The sequence below is a fragment of the Geotrypetes seraphini genome, chromosome 8 (assembly GCF_902459505.1).
Source record: "Geotrypetes seraphini chromosome 8, aGeoSer1.1, whole genome shotgun sequence".
Taxonomy (NCBI): Eukaryota; Metazoa; Chordata; class Amphibia; order Gymnophiona; family Dermophiidae; genus Geotrypetes; species Geotrypetes seraphini.
In genome coordinates this window covers 179,864,328-179,881,744 of record NC_047091.1, presented here as the reverse complement: position 1 = coordinate 179,881,744, position 17,417 = coordinate 179,864,328, and the positions used below count along the sequence as shown (strand labels likewise).

At 43.8% G+C, this 17,417-nt stretch overlaps 1 protein-coding gene across 18 annotated transcripts in view; it reads left to right on the top strand.

The window, feature by feature from the left end:
* Nucleotides 1-2,130: 2,130 nt before the first annotated feature.
* The window catches only part of MTMR3 (myotubularin related protein 3), a 248,542-nt gene continuing 233,255 nt past the window's right edge, over nucleotides 2,131-17,417 (top strand). For 11 of the 18 annotated variants that reach the window (XM_033956430.1, XM_033956418.1, XM_033956417.1 and 8 more), the window contains exon 1: nucleotides 2,132-2,349. The gene's annotated coding sequence lies outside the window, so the exon portion shown is untranslated. Of the gene's footprint in view, nucleotides 2,350-17,417 lie in introns of all 18 variants that reach the window. The other 7 variants (XM_033956412.1, XM_033956413.1, XM_033956424.1 and 4 more) reach the window with 3 other exon arrangements.

Below are 17,417 nucleotides of genomic sequence, written 5' to 3'. Positions count from 1 at the left end.
TGTTGAGTTTCATTTACTCACTTTGATTGTTGATTGGTTTGATTTCTGCACACACAGGGCGCTCGATGATGGTGTGCGGGTGGAGGCTTATGGCCTTGGCCCAGAAGTGAAGTGTCGGAGCTGTGCTCCTATCACTGAGGGTTCACACTGAGAGCGCCCTATAACATCATATAATGTGACATGTTCTTTGACATATTACACTATATTTGGTTTGCAAGTTGTGAGCCAAGTTAGGCACTTTGAGCTTCCCCCTCACAGACCTTGATGTGACTTGGTTGCCTTCCTTGTTTTTTCTAGTTTAGGATTTGTTTGGCAAATTAGGAGTGTGTTGTTGTTATCTATCATTGTTTCATGACTTCCGTGACTGCACTGTGAAGTTTTTCTATCCTGAATTTTGTCAAGGGTATGCTAATTTCTCTTCTGGCTTTCTTTCTATAGAAGAACTAACATCGATTCTGGAAGAAATTTAACCAGCTATGTCACTCAAAGCCTGAATGATGAAGTTACAAGTCTCTTATTTTGGTCACACAGTCAGAAGACAGAAATATCATAGAAACATGATGGCAGATAAGGCCTAGTGGCCCATCCAGTCTGTCCTTCCCCACCATTATCTTCTCTTCCCCCTAAGAGATCCCACATGCCTGTCCCACACTATCTTGAATTCAGATACAGTCTTCGTCTCCACCACCTCCACTGGGAGACCATTCCAAGCATCTACCACCCTTTCTGTTAAGAAAGAAGTATTTTTATTATGCATTTCATATATACGTTAGTTTTTAATTAGTTCTTCCTTCTCCTATGTTTTCTGCTATGTACTCTAGTCTTAATTATATGTGAACTGAGTCGAGCTCCACTGGGAGATGACCCGGTATATAAACCAAAGATTAGATTAGATTACTCCTGTCACCTTCTAACTTCATCTTATGCCCTTTCCTTCCAGAATTTTCCTTCATTTGAAAAGCACTCACCTCCTGTATATTAATGCCACAGATATATTTAAACATCTCTGTCATATCCCCTCTCTCCCATCTTTCCTCTAGAGTATATATCTTAAGTTCTCTAAGTCTGTCCCCATATGATTTATGATAAAGGCCACTAACCAACTTTGTAGCATCCCTCTGGAATGACTCCATTCTATTAATATGACCCTCTTACTAAGCTGCTGGAAAGGTTTCTACTGTGGTCCGGAGTGCTAAATGCTCTGATGCTGCTCCAATGCTCATAGGAATTCTATGAGTGTCAGAGCATTTAGCACTCAAGTCTGTGGTCGAAACCTCTACCGCGGCTTAGTATTAGTGACGTATTAAGTCCGCCCTGGGTAGGGGCACCAGCACACCTCCTCCCCCGCCACGTGAATGCCTTCAGTTTCTTTGCCGGCGTGAGCAGCAACTCCAACCTGCTGAGTGCGCTGATGTTGGCTCAACCTCTGATGTCACTTTCAGGTCCCTTGCCAAGGAAGTGATGTCAAAGAGAAGGCCGATGCCGACATGGGCAGCAAATTGGTGCTGCTGCTTGCATTGGGGAAGTTAAAGAGGTATGGGAGAAGGGGGCGTGAACGTGGAAAGAGGGCAGAGAAGCGGAAGGTGGAGAAGAGGGTGGGGGAGGAGCACCACGCCACTTGCCCGGGGACCGTCTCACCCTCACTACACTACTGGGGGAGGGGGGGGGGCATGTTTGAGAAGATCAAAAGAACCAGGCGAAGAGGGTGATCAGCTGGCTGGACACGTTGAAAATAACACCAAGGATGATGCTGGAGGACCTTACCGGACTAGATTTCTTTTTAGATCTGTAATTCATCATGTCGCTAGGACTCAAACACGAGTCAATGGCGCCTAACATGTTAATTTATGCCTCTTTTTAGGTAGTGTGATTTGTTTTGCTTTGTATTTTATTATCATTCTTTGTAGGGAAACATTTAAATTCAATAACATTTCATGAACCTAAAGACTATATGGTCTACGAGGGTAACTAGGCCTTCCTGTCATATACAGTCCATGTCAACATCTGAGTCATAGCTAGCAGACAGTCGGCAACGTCCTACTTGGACAGTTTATCCCGCACTGCGCATGCTCGGCGAGAGAGCGGACGCGGCCTCGCAGGTGTAAAGGGCGTGCACGCAAAGGTTGCCTCCTCCCCCCCCTCCCCCCAGCTGCAGCGCGCCCCGCCTCCCGCCAGCGTGCGCGTCCCCTTTTCCTCCGGCGCTCGCGCCTCCCTCGCCGCCCGCCATGTTGTTGTGGTTGTGAGAGGAAGGCGAGCGGTGGCCGAATATCAACAACGAACAGCTTCGGCAGCGGCGCCTCGGAGGCGGGGGAGGAGGAAGCCGGCGCCTCGGACTCTCGCCCTCGTTCGGTAAGACGTCCCGGGTTAGCCTTGAAGGAGAGTGGAGAGGGGGGGGGGAGGGGACGGGGTTGTGTTCAGGCCGGGTTCGGGCCCTGCCCCCCTTTTTTTTGCGGGGCTCCCGGCTGCCTCTCGGTGACGCGCCCCGTTCTCCTCCGCGGGGCCCCCGAGGTCGGCTTCGTTCAGGGAGGCTCTGTGGAGGGAGTGCAGAGGGGGCGGGTCCGGCAGTACCTTGGAGAGCCCTTGGAGGCGAGAGTGCGCGCGGCTGGATAGAGCCTCTGGCTTTGATGTTGCCTCGGGAGCCGGGTGGGCTTCTCATTTGGAGGCGGCGCGAGCGCCCCAGGGTTAATGAAGTAAACTCTTCTCTGTTGCTTTTAGCACCCTAATCCTTTCTTTTTAGAGTTTTACAAACTAAAACAGTGTGTTACATTTAGTTGATTACAAAAATAAAACGGAGAGTGCACTCTTTTTATACAATTAGTGTATAGTACTATAATTTAACCCCCCACCCTTCTCTCAGTTATGAATAATATAAGACATCTTTAGTGATTACATTAGGATGAAGAATTAATATCAATTTCCCAAATTTGTTCCTCTTCCCCAACCCCTCCTTGGATGTGTAAGGATAACTTAGAAGAAGGGTACATAAACCGTTAATGCGAGGCAGCAAACAAATCGCTAAGAAGATAAACATTTTTAAATTTAAATTGAATCAGGTTGGGCAGACTGGATGGACCATTCGGGTCTTTATCTGCCGTCATCTACTATGTTAGTCAGTGGACCCCCCCATACTTTACTAAATGAATCTTTTCTTTCTTTGTGTTTGGTTTTAACTGCTTCCTATGCTCTTCTGGTATTTGGGTTTCAAAAGTTATGTAAATTTCCCTTCAATGCTTTTACCTTGAGGACTTTGTGTTGTTGAGAGGTTTAGGGTTCATGGCACTTCACTGAATTGCACTGAAGTGCTTTACTACAAAGAATGATGACAAAACGGAAGGCAAAACAGAGGCGTAAATTAACTTATGCTTCAGTTCTGTATTTTAAACAAATTTGCTATTCAAAACAGAGAGGCACCATAACATACCAGACTTCTTTGGGAATAGTAGCTGCAAGTCACTGCTAAACAATGTTCTTTATAATTGCACACAAACCAAAAGGCTGCATAAGTAACTGCTAGACTACCTGGAATGCAGTTTTCTAAAGGTTCCAATAGTCCCCATGACTCACACATATGACTCTACACTAGTGGTCTCCGGTAGTATTTTGAAGCCCTCAGTATGTTTATCATAATCACAAAAGTAAAATAAAAGTTTCTTGATCATATGTCTCTTTAGCTATAAATTACAATATTATTATTAAGACTTAGCCAAAAAGAAGGTTAATAAACTATAAAGAGCTTTACCTCATGCAAAATTGTCTTTTCTTTAAGACATCAACTATTTTTCTGAGGCCCTCCAAGTACCTAAAAATCAAAATTGTGGCCCTGCAAAGGGTTTGAGTTTGAGACCACTGCTCTATACCTTCCATACAATTTAATGAAATTACAATCTGACACATACAAAAATAGAAATGATGGATCTGGTTGCAAATTCTAAAATTAATGTTTTCTTGATGTTGGATATGCAACAAATAGATGGTTATTCACATTCTTAACTGTAAAAAAATATATACAGTCAAACCTCGGTTTGCGAGTAACCCTGTTTGCGAGTGTTTTGCAAGACGAGCATGCGCAGATGTATGCTCAAGGCCCGGCAGAGGCTGTAATATGTTCTAGAGGCACTGGCATGCCCTGTGGGCTGCGTGCTGGTGCCAGATGGGGGGGGGGGTAAGTTCAAGTTGTTCGGGCGGGGGGTTCCGGTTCACGTGGGGGGGGATTTGCAAGCGGGGGGGGGGGGGGGGGAGAGCAGCGCCGCTGGCCTCGTGGGGGGGGGGAAACGTATCAAAGCGAGTTTCCATTATTTTCTATGGGGGAAACTCGCTTTGATATACGAGTATTTTGGTTTACGAGCATGCTTCTGGAATGAATTATGCTCGTAAACCAAGGTTCCACTGTATAAATTTTGTCTTTTTGCCTTTTCTGTAAAAGCCTGGTAGTCTGTACTTTGCCATGCTGATTTCATAAGGGATTTCAGCGCATGCCGACTTGGTCCACACTATGGAAAAAGTGGTTCTGCTGAGCAAGATTTGAAATATTTCTTCTTGGCTTTTGTATATTCTTTCCTCCCATTTCACGTAGAAATGTTTGTTTTGTCAGGGTGGGTGGACAGTAGGAATACACAGAAAACTTTCTTCAGGATTCCCTAACCTTGTTCAGTTTGCGTATTTCATTGTCTGCACACTTCTCACTTCCTCCACTCCCCATTTAACTTTGATGCAATCTTCTCCATCATACACCTTTAACTATTCCAGGGCTGGCCCATCCACTTGGTGGACTAGAAATCCTCCTCGGGAGAGAAAGTGGCAGTCAGGTCTATAAAAAGACTGGTTGCTCCTGGCACAGAATATTGAGCATCCATGCATGCTGCCTGCCATGTCCCATTCGTAGTAACATAGTAAATGATGACAGTAAAGGACCTGAATGGTCCATCCAGTCTGCCCAACCAGTTACTATGTGTAAATGCAAACTTTCACTTTTTTATTTTCTTGTTACTTCTAAACATTGTTTCAAAGAGGGATTTGACAGGCCTTAAGCATGTTCAGATGCTCAAAGCTCTATGCTAGAAGGTGTGAGTGGTCTTTTGTACACATACTGATTGGTTGCTACCAACACCATAGAACAGTTAGCAGAAGAACAAGAGTTGGTCAACATATAAGAGGGGGGTAGGAGTTACATGGTTGAAGGTTCATCAGAGTTGGCCCAAGGGTATTCAGCAACCTTGAACTGTCTTGTTTTCACTGATTTCTAGCTTTTCCCCACCTCTTTTCTGTCCTTTTGATTTCTGTCTACCTTCTTTTTCTTCATTTTCTTGTGCCTTGCCCAGAGTACCTGCTGCCACCATTTTTGTAATCCTTCTAGGGCCAGAGATACCAATGCTTTGCCTGAAAAAAAAACTTATTTGCTTTAGATGAGAGGGTGAATGGATTTTTAAAAAATCCGTGCATGAATTAAATCCCAGTTGGTTTCTCAGGAAAATTAAATAAACCAACCATTCCTAAGGCAGACCAAAGTGAGTCATATATTGTTGGATACTATGAACAGCAAATGTTCTTGTATTCTGGTGGAATCTTAAGGAATAGCTCAAGTATGTTTTCCTAAATGTTTCTTGAAAACAGAGAATGCTTTGATCCTAGAAGAAGGCTACTAAAATGGTACATGGTCTTTGTGATTAGGCATATGGGGACAGACTTAAAGATCTCAATCTGTATACTTTAGAGGAAAGGCAGGAGAGGGGAGATATGATAAGAGATGTTTAAATACCTACATAATGTAAATGCACATGAGTCAAGTCTCTTTCATTTGAAAGGAAACTCTGCAATGAGAGGGCAAAGGATGAAGTTAAGAGGTGATAGGCTCTGGAGTAATCTAAGGAAATACTTTTTTACAGAAAGGGTGGTAGATGCATGGATCAGTCTCTCGGAAGAGGTGGTGGAGACGGAGACTGTTTTTGAATTCATTAGGGCCTGAAATATTTTTATTTTATTTATTCAGTTTTCTATACCGTTCTCCCAGGGGAGCTCAGAACAGTTTACATGCGTTTATTCAGGTACTCAAGCAGTTTTCCCTCTCTGTCCTGGTGGGCTCACAATCTATCTATCGTACCTGGGGCAATGGGGGGATTAAGTGACTTGCCCAGGGTCACAAGGAGCAGCGTGGGTTTGAACCCACAACCTCAGGGTGCTGAGGCTGTAGCTTTAACCACTGCGCCACACACTTCTCTCTCTCAGAGAGAGAAAGAGAAAATGGTTACTGCGGTTGGGCAGATTAGATGGGCCATTTGGCCTTTATCTACCATCATGTTTCTATGTTTCAATGCTACAACTCTCTCTAATAATTTATACCTATTAAAGGTATAAATTCTAGTTTTGCATATAAAGTGCAACTTGGTAAACATGCAGGTGCATTTTAATAATGAGTTATGGGGATATGGAAAGGATAATCACTGTTTTAGCATCGGCATCCTGGGTATCTCTGCGTCGTCTATCTAGTCACCCTCTTGTTTGCTTAGATGAGCTTATGAAATGTTGTTCATTCCTTTGGAGAAGGAGATTAACTTGTGAGAATCTAGACATGGGTTTAAGGTTTGAATTTATGATGTACTGTTATTCCTAATACATAACAGCAGCTTACAAACTAAGATCAATCGGAAAGGAGCTTGTAATATACAGGAAAGAGGAAATAAGAAAAGTTGCATTCATTAAAAAAAAATGCATGGGGCTTTTTCTTTTTTTACTCTCGCTATCAAATGCTCTCTATTGGGGATCCTGCCTGTTAAGACCACTATGTTAGATTTTCATTTGTGTAGGTTTGTTAGTCTCTTTTATATAATTATAATAAGAAACCAGAGTTCAAATACTTCAATTTACTCTCATATAGCCTCACTTACTAACCTGTGTTAAAATACATTTAACAGAAACACCGTTGTTATCAATTGGACATACTGTATTTACTAAGTAGGTAATTTAATAAACAGTGCCATAACTGAGGTGCTATTCTACAAAAGGCATTCACCTTGAATAGAATAGTATTTAGCATGTATCTTGCACTTTTGAGTACTGGACTTGGACCTGCTGAAATTGAGTGTAAATGCTGGCACCTAAGTTTAGCATGGTTAGGTAGTATTATGTAATTCCACATGCTACATTTTAGAACACCCCTGACACACCCATGGCCACTCCCCCTTTTGAGATGCATGTCATTGGTATTAAGTGTTGTGCTTTATAGAATAATGCATATCTAGAAACATATTCAGATTTTAATGAGTGCCAATTAACATCAATAAATGGTTGTTAGCACCCAGTTGCTGATGGTTCAGAGCTCATTATCCAATTTATTTGCACATACATCTCAGAAGCACACTTAGCTTTGGGCATCATATATAGAATTGGGGTAAGTACATAACTTGCATTAATGTTCATTAGATTGTGAAGCCTCTGAACAGAGAAATGGTTCATATGTCTGAATGGAACTTGTTTTGAATTGGCAATACAAATATGAGCTAAATAGGTTTTTTTATTTGTTTGTTTTGTCTAATCTGAGGTAAGTTTTTTTAGAAAGGAGGTACAAATTGAAATTGAGAACTCCAGGTTGTGACATGTCAAGTTCTGTGAGTATTTTGGAACAGGATCTGCCTACATAGGGCCTGATCTGAAATACCTCCCAGAATAGACTTGTATGCACTAGTTTGTACTATGGGAGCATCCATATTGCAAGCATCGACATCTAAAATTCCAACACGGTCAACATGACAGTGGGTGGACAGTCATGATGGAACTGTCATTTTATTATGTATATAAATTTGTGCTTTGCTTAGGTATAAGCGGATTATAAGTGTGAAAATTAATATAAATGTGTATGTTGGTATTTTGGAACATATATTGTACATGTATGACATTCATTCAAAAATGGAAACCACAGACGTGTATGAAGTTGTCACAGAACCCAATATCTTTTGCCTGTATTGTATTGGGGAAGAGGAGGAACAAAAATACTGAGACATTAAGGGGGAGGCTATCCCTAGTTTATCCACTGATGCACTGCACAAAGAGGAACTTTCTAAAATCTAGATTCCCCCAGGAGCAGATATAAAAATGCACAGTGCCGCTAGATCAAAAGATGACCATGGAAACCCAAGTAGCTGCCATAGTTCGCAAAGGTTTTCAGCACTCTGGAAACTGCGATCCATTCAACCTTACTTTGACGCCTTCCTTTCAAATTCTATGCCAAGCTCCAATCTTCGGTATACCCCCAGAAACACTACAGTAGACTTTGAACGATTCAACACACAGTTGTACGCCTAATCGTCGGACTAAGAAAAACCGACCATGTCACACCTTTCTATAAACAACTTCACTGGCTCCCCATTGAGGTCTGCATCTGCTTATTGTTCAAACTGGGTTGCTTTATGTCTAAGGTGGTGTTTGGCCTCCTACCAAACTACATGATGGAAGTATTTGAGTTTATTTCTCCAGCCCACCTTTTGTGATTCAACTCTATTTTCTCCTACCCCTCTCTGCAAGAAAGGCCTAAAAAAGCTTAAGTCATAAAACTGTTATCCTACCAAGCAGCTCCCCTAAGCTGGGAACTACTTGAACCTTATTTTTTTATGTGTATAGTTTTAAAAATCTAATATTTATATTGAAAAAACACTACCCCGATTAGATTAGAAACTAACAGGTATGCTAGAGCTTAGGAATTACTTAAAGAGTTTGTATGTTGATGCCATTTCCCTTCTAACTAGAGCTGCCACACACGATTGATGTTCAAGGAAAAACGGTTAAATGAATGCATCACACAGGTATACTTTTATATTAAGCCACATATTAAAGTTATAAAATTTAATTTTTGCAAGTCTCTCCCATAGGATGTAAGGTTTCATTAAAACCAGAACTGGAGTGCAATAGAGGAGTAGACCAATGGTTAGAGAAGTGGACTGAATCAAGCAAACTAGGGATTAAATTTCACCAACTCCGACAAAAGGGCAGTGTAGCAAAATAGTTTATTCAAGTAAGGGGGTCCATTTCAAAAAGCCACAGAAGATTCTCCCATGGTAAATGCACCGATGCCCAAATGAATTAAATCACTGCAGCTTTGTAAAAGGAGCCCTAAACTAGCAAGTTATTTGGCCTTCCATTATGTTAAAAATGAAATTAGACTGAGTCCTCAAGGGACAGGGACATACCTAGCATACCTGACTAACTCACCTTAAGGCATAAGCTATATTCAAATAGAATGATGCGTCAATAAACCACTGTCCAATCTCCTCATACGTTTTCCATGATTTAAACCAAATGACTAATTTACTGCCAAAACCTGTTTGGTATAGGTAGAAAAAACCCAGACCATTTTCAACTGTTATATATTTAATAAGTAGCAGAAAAATCAATCCCGCTGTTTCAAATGTACAAGTCTCTTAGGTCACTAACTGCCTAAGACTTTTACTACAGTACTATTAATCATTTCTATAGTGCTGCTAGACATACATAGCACTATATATTAAACATGTAAGAGACATGCTCAATGGTGCTTGCCATCTACTTAAAACAGATAAGGACAAATAGGAGTTAGGGAATTTCTCACAGAGGGAATGATCTAAAAAAAAAAAAAAAAAAAAGAGGCATGGGTACTTTACAAGTGAGTGGGTGTTAAAAAGCAGACTCAAAAATCTGGGCTTTTAGCCTAGATCTGATTACTGTCAGAGACAGAGCTTGATGTACACTGACTCAGGCTGTCTGTTTCAAGCATACAGTGCAGCAGGAAAGAAGGGATGGAGTCTGGAGTTGGCAATAGAAAAGAATACCAATAAGAGACTTACCTGACAGAGTTCCCAAGAAGGAGGATAGAGAGAGATAAGAGGAGCGATACTAAGCAGCTGCAGAGTGAATGCACTTGTAAGTCAATAAGAGGAGCTTGAACTGTAACTGTATGTGGAAATAGATTGGGAACCAATGAAGTGAGTTGAGGAGAGGGATAATGAGAGCTGGAGGAATATACCATATATACTGTACTCAAATATAAACAGACACGAATACAAAACTCACGAGGCAACCTTCCCCCCCCAATCCCCACCCAAATGAAGGAAAAAAGGCTGACCAATATAAATGGGGAGAGGTTGTTGTTTAATATTCATCTGCAGCACCCTGCCCCCAGCCTCTCCCCTCCCTGGCTCTGTACCCTTCCCTCCTCCCCAATGCCTGCCTAAGACCTGATGGTAAAATGCATTTCCCTTTTTGACCCACCCTAGTTCTGGCCAAATCATGCCCAGCCAGTGCACTCTTGCAATATGCATGCATTTTGTGATTTGGACATGTACTGAACTATGAGGACTTTCTTAAGAGATCAGACTCCACCGGTGACCATTGAGGGGAGATATGCTGGTCTAGTGCCTAATCTTAGTAAGCCTGGTTCTAAGAGAGAGGTTGTAGAAGCTCAGCATTAAAGTTAGTTTTCACAGCAACCTGTGAACTACTGTATGCCTTTTCCCACCCATCTTTAGACTCAAATTACTCTTATACTACTCTTAAATTACCTTCACATTTCTCCAGCTGACCTTAAGGACAATCTGCAAAACCTGAAACACCTAACCCCGAAACCCTCTCACCAGATCTAGAAACTCATGTATGCCAAACAAATCAATAGAGCTAAATTTCTATAGCAGACTATCAATAGACAATACAGAACACAGTCACAAAGAAAGGACAGCTGCAACTCGCATGTGGAGAAAGACCTCCAGAAAACTTTAGCCCATAAGTTCAGTCCAACATTCCTGTAGTAGGGCATAGCACAATCATAAGTCTCAAAAAAAACTCCACAAATCTCCAACAATTCAAAAAGCACAATAGCATCAATGTACTTATCTTGGAGGAGTATGTGGCGCAGTGGTTGAAGCTACAGCCTCAGCACCCTGGGGTGGTGGGTTCAAACCCCGCGCTGCTCCTTGTGACCCTGGGCAAGTCACTCAGTCCTCTATAGCCCCAGGTTCATTAGATAGATTGTGAGCCCACCGGGATAGATAGGGAAAATGCTTGAGTACCTGATTGTAAAACCGCTTAGATAACCTTGATAGGCGGTATATAAAATTCTAATAAAACTTGAAACTTGTCACCATGTCCTGGACTAAGTTCAAAACAACTGCAGAGGAGCAAAAATATAGTACAGTTTCATTTTCCAACAAATTACAAAAAAATATTCTGCCAAACCCGAATAAAATGCTATTTCAAGGGCAAGGTAATCTTCATCCAAACATCCAACTCCAAGTATAAAAGCCTAGAAAAACACTCAACAACGGGTTTGGCAAGTAGCAAGGTGTGTGAGTAGGGCTTAGTGAGGGGGGGGGAAGAAGAAGAAGTTACTACATATGGAGAGAGCACAGGGTTTAATGCTCTGCTAGAAAATGAATGAACAGGTAAGTTTTTAAGCTTCACCTAAAATACATGTAGGATGAAGAGGACCTTATAATGGGGATTATTGTCATTTGCTAATTCTGAAAGGGATTATATAGCGTTTTTCTTTTTATAAATTTTCCATTATCAATAACCCCTAAAATTAAAAGGAAACAAAATAAAAACAATTGTAAAAGAACGCTTTACTTATAAAGTAATACCTCTTGATCAGGGATTTAATTTCCCCAATGAATATGCATTGAAAGCAGTGCATGCACATAGATCTCATGCATATTCATTGGTGAAATCCTGAAAACCCGACTGGATTGCGGCCCTCAAGGAGGGACTTTGAGACCCCTGCTCTAATGAATCAAATCCGTGCCCTGAAGAGGGAACCTATTTGTTGTAGAGAGGATTAATTTATGTAAAACCCTGGCCTACAATTCTGGCCCCTATCTTTCGCAAAAGTGCAGATCTCAATAGGGTATTGTCGTGTGATTGACACATGATCGGTGGACGCTTTTTAGGCACCCTATGGAGAATCCGGGCCTTAGTGTCCAAACCATGGCTTATACGAGATTTTTAATGACTTGTCATCTAGACCAGTGTTCTTCAACCACTGGTCCATGGACCAGTGCCGGTTCACAGAAATTTCCTGCCGGTCTACAGGGTTGGCATATACATTAGGCCCAAAACAGTGTTCTTCAATCGCTGGTTTGCGGTGCGATTGATGCGGCGTTATTTTCGGCCCGACTCCCTCTTTCTCACTGACTCTGCACAAAGCCACGGGCAGCGGCTCCTACACACGTCCTGCACCTGAACTGAAAGCCTTCTCTCTGATGTCGCAACATCAGAGGGAAGGCTTCCAGATGGCCCATGACTTAGCTCAGTGTTCTTCAATTGCCGGTCTGCAGACCGATGCCGGTCCACAAAATAATTATTTTATTTCTGCCGGTCCATAGGTGTAAAAAGGATGAAGAACACTGATCTAGACAATTATTGCTTTGAGAAAGCTGACAGATAATTGAACAGAAATAACAACTTTATTATATTCATCACTACAATACAAGGGAAAATACGTAATAACATAAAATTATATCTAAAGAAAATATATCGGTCTACATCATGAGAGGGAGAGTCAACATACAGAGTCACTAAGAACTGAAAAACAACTGCGGGTGACTAGAAAGGAGATAGCAAAAGAGCAAAGCACCAAACCATAGAACACTATGGAGAGCAGCAATTAACAAATATAAACTCAACATATCAGAAGCCAAGAAATAGGAATCAAAATCGCCAACAAAAATTTTTATCCTGGTACGATAGCTAACACCCCCTAAACAAGCCACCTCGGGACACCTCAACAAACCTAGAGCCCAAGAACTACCATGTTTCCCGAAAATAAGACAGTGGTATATTCATTTGGGGCCCCAAAAAGGCACTAGGGCTTATTTTTTTATGTATATGATCATCTCTCCCTTCCTCTCCTTAACCCTAATTATTCTTCTTTCTTTTCCCCCACATGTGCAACATCTCTCACCCATCCCCTTTCTGCAGCATCTTTCTATCCCTCCCATCCCCCTGTTCAGCAGAACCCTTGCCCAGCTTCCCTCCCTCCCATCCTTCGTGTAGCAGAACCCTTGAGCAACCTCCCCTGCCACTCAGCCGAACCCCCGCTGATCCTCCATCCTTCCCTCCCAACCAATCCATGCTGACCGCGACCATAAATACCTTATCCCAGGACAAGCAGGCAGCATATTCTTGACTGATGGGTGATGGCACCGACGGAGCCCCGGTACGGACAATTTTAGAGTGATTGCACTCTAAGAACTTTAGAAAGTTCTAGCTAGGCCGCACCGCGCGTGCGCGAGTGCCTTCCCGCCCGACGAAGGCGCGTGGTCCCCAGTTTTCTTAATTCCGCGGAGCTAAGAAGACGCGTGTTTCCAACGGCTGTTGGAAAATTTTTCTTATTCACTTGCCTTCCCACTCGCGCGTATTTTTCTCTTCATATTTTCTTTTCTTCCTCTTATTTCGTTTGTGTAAAAAAAAAAAAAAAAAAAATCGTTTTATTTTTCATTTTTTTCGATCTGCCCCGGCGGGGCCTGTTGGCACCATTGAAACCTCGGGCTTCGATTTTGCTACAGCAGTTTTTCCATTCATGCCCCCGTCACCGGGTTTCAAAAAGTGTCAGCGGTGTGCGCGCCCTATATCCCTCTCCGACCCACACAAGTGGTGCCTCCAGTGTCTGGGTCCGGACCATAGGGCTGAAACCTGCACCCGCTGTAGTTCTTTACAAAAGAGAGCGTTAAAAAATCGACAAATTCAACAGCGGATCCTTTTTGGTACCGCTATGGAAGTTGCACCGGTATCGACGTCGACGACTTCCTCCAAATCGACACCGACTGTCTCGGCACCGCAAGATACATCGCCGGTGTCGACTCCTGTAGGTAAGCCGGCTAAGAAGCCTTCCCCTACTGTTCTAGGGCCACCAGTCGAGCATGCAGTGAGCCAAGTCCTGCAGACTGAGCGCCGGCCCCGTAAGCGCTCCGCTCCCATTGAAGTCACTGCCTCGTCATCGGCATCGACTTCACCCGAGCGGCACCGAAGGTACCGAGCAAGAAAAAACCGGTACCGGTGCCATCGGGACCAACGTTGGATGAGCGCATTGCCTCTATCCTCCAGGTCCAACTTAAGGAGCAACTCCAACACTTGCTCCCGGCTCTGTTGACCCCGAATCTTCCAGTGTCGGTACCTAGTGAGCCTTCGGTGCCGACTGTCGATCAGCCTCTTTTATTGACATCGACTTTGTCGGCACCGCACAAATCTCTGTCCATGCCTATTCTGTCAGCGGAACCGAAGCGGCGTACTACTCCTACCATTTCTGACCCGGTACCGTTCTCTGAACCCCGTACCGTACTACACTCCCCAGGTACCGTCTCCACCCGTTCAGGGAAATCGGTACGCAAGACTAAACATACTGAAATATCTACTCCACTTTCTCAGGGCCGTCTCCAATCGGTACAGGACCCTGACTTGTGGGACGACTCTGATGATCCCCTCGGTACCGAGGAAGATTATTCATCTGATGAGGATGATCCATCGGTGCAGGATCCTGCTGCTAAGCCAGAGCACTCCTCCTTCACCAAATTTTTAAAGGAGATGTCAGACACCCTTTCTATTCCTTTAGAGTCTGACTCTAAAAAATCCAAGGCATTTCTGGATGCTTTGGATTTTGATCAACCTCCTAAAGAGTTTTTGAAGTTACCCCTCCATGACATCTTGAGGGAAACTTTTTATAAGAATTTGGAAACTCCCTTGACGATCCCAGGAGCCCCAAGAAAACTGGAATCTCTTTATAAAGTAATTCCAATTCCAGGATTTGACAAACACCAACTTCCCCATGAATCTCTGCTGGTGGAGTCAACCCTGAAGAAATCTGCAGGAGCTAGTGTATACGCCTCTGTCCCTCCTGGCAGAGAAGGAAAGGCCATGGATAAATTTGGAAAACGCCTTTACCAAAATGCGATGTTGGCCAACCGTTCAGGTAATTACGCATTCCACTTCTCTTTTTACCTGAAACATCTCATTCAACAGGTGACCTCTTTTCAAAAGTATATTCCGGACCGTAAACTTCCTGCTTTTCAGCAATGTACCTCTAGTCTTTTGCAACTCAGAAAGTTTATGGTCCGTTCAATTTATGATACTTTTGAACTGACATCACGGGCTACTGCTATGTCTGTGGCAATGAGAAGGTTGGCATGGCTATGTGTCTCAGACCTGGATGTAAACCACCAGGACCGGCTTGCTAATGCGCCCTGCCTAGGGGATGAGCTATTTGGGGAGTCCATGGATACCACCACGCAAAAGCTCTCCGCCCATGAAACTAGGTGGGACACCTTGTTGAAAAACAAGAAGAAACCTCCTCCTCCTCGTCCATTCAGGCAACAATCTTCATATCAAAGGAGGTTTTCTGCTCGACCGGCTCAGCCTCATCCTCCTCAACCTCGCAGACAGCGTCAACAACAGCAACAGGCCCGTCAACAACAACAGCCTACCGTAAAGCCTGCTCCTCAACCTAAGCCGACACAGCCCTTTTGACTCTCTTCTCCAGGACATTGCCAGTCTTCCTCCCTCCTGTCCTCTTCCTCAGCCCATAGGAGGTCGACTCCATGTTTTTCTTTCTCGCTGGGAAACAATCACCTCTGACCAGTGGGTACTTGCTATCATCGCCCACGGCTACTCCCTAAACTTTCAGACCCCTCCACCATTAGGTCTACCAAAAGAGTCTGCTTCCAACAAGGCTCAGTCCCTCCTCCTCGCTCAGGAGGTTCAATCTCTCCTTCTTCTCAATGCCATCGAGCCAGTTCCTCAAGACCAGCAAGGCCTGGGATTTTATTCCCAGTACTTTCTCGTACCCAAAAAGACCGGAGATCTCAGACCAATATTAGATCTCAGGGATCTCAACAAATGTCTGGTCAAGGAGAAGTTCAAGATGTTATCTCTTGCCACCCTATACCCTCTTCTCTCTCAGGAAGACTGGCTATGTTCCCTCGATCTCAAAGAAGCGTACACTCACATCCCGATTCATCTGACGTCCAGACAATATCTTCGCTTCCTTGTCAACCAACATCATTACCAATACAAGGTGTTACCCTTCGGCCTAGCTTCCTCTCCCAGGGTATTCACCAAATGTCTGATTGTGGTCGCAGCTTATCTCCGCTCCCACAACTTTCAAGTCTTCCCTTATCTGGACGACTGGCTCATCAAGGCTCATTCTCCTCTGGCCGTTCAGATTGCCACCAATCAGACCATTCTCTTTCTTCGACTATTGGGATTCGAAATTAATCTATCCAAGTCGCACCTTATTCCAACTCATCGATTTCAATTCATCGGAGCCATTCTAGATACTGTTCAGATGAGGGCGTTTCTTCCAGAAAATCACCTTCACACCATTCTTCATCTCTGTCAACAGGTATGGCAGCTAACTTCCATATCTGCAAATCACATGATGGTACTTCTGGGACACATGGCCTCCACAGTGCATGTCACTCCCTTCGCACGTCTCCACCTGCGTACTCCTCAATGGGCTCTAGCGACTCAATGGTCTCAAGCGACGGATCCGTGTTCACAACTCATATCTGTGACCTCGTCTCTTCGGCAGTCGCTTCTTTGGTGGTTGACATCCTCAAATCTATCCAGAGGTCTACTGTTCCATCTACCTCCTCATCAACTGGTCATCACCACGTATTCCTCCCCCTATGCATGGGGAGCTCACTTGAACGAGTTCCAAACTCAGGGGTTTTGGTCTGCCCAGGAAAAGAAACACCACATCAATTTCCTGGAACTCAGAGCGATGTTTTACGCCCTCAAAGCTTTTCAACATCTTCTTTTTCCTCAGGTACTACTCATTTGCACAGACAACCAAGTTGCAATGTACTACATCAACAAACAGGGAGGGACGGGATCCCGTCTCTTATGTCAGGAAGCTCAAAGGATTTGGGCCTGGGCGACTGCTCGTCACCTATTCCTGAAGGCAGTCTACATCCAAGGGGAACAGAATTGCTTAGCAGACAACCTCAGCAGAATTCTTCAACCTCACGAATGGACTCTCGACCCCTCGACTCTCCAGTCCATTTTCTCTCAATGGGGCACACCTCAAGTGGATCTTTTTGCAGCTCCTCACAACCATCAACTGCCCCTGTTTTGCTCCAGACTTTACTCTCCTCACCTTCTGGAACCCGATGCATTTCTCCTGGATTGGACCAATCTCTTCCTTTATGCATTTCCTCCTCTTCCGCTCATGCTGCGCACATTATTCAAGCTCAAGAGGGAACAAGCCACCATGATTCTCATCGCTCCATGGTGGCCCAGACAGAATTGGTTCTCCCTTCTGCTTCAACTCAGTTCCAGGGAACCCATACCTCTTCCTCTATTTCCTTCACTGCTTACACAGCATCAGCAAACTCTACTTCATCCCAGCTTACAGTCTCTGCACCTGACAGCTTGGTATCTCTCGGGCTGACTTCGGCTCACTCTCTCCT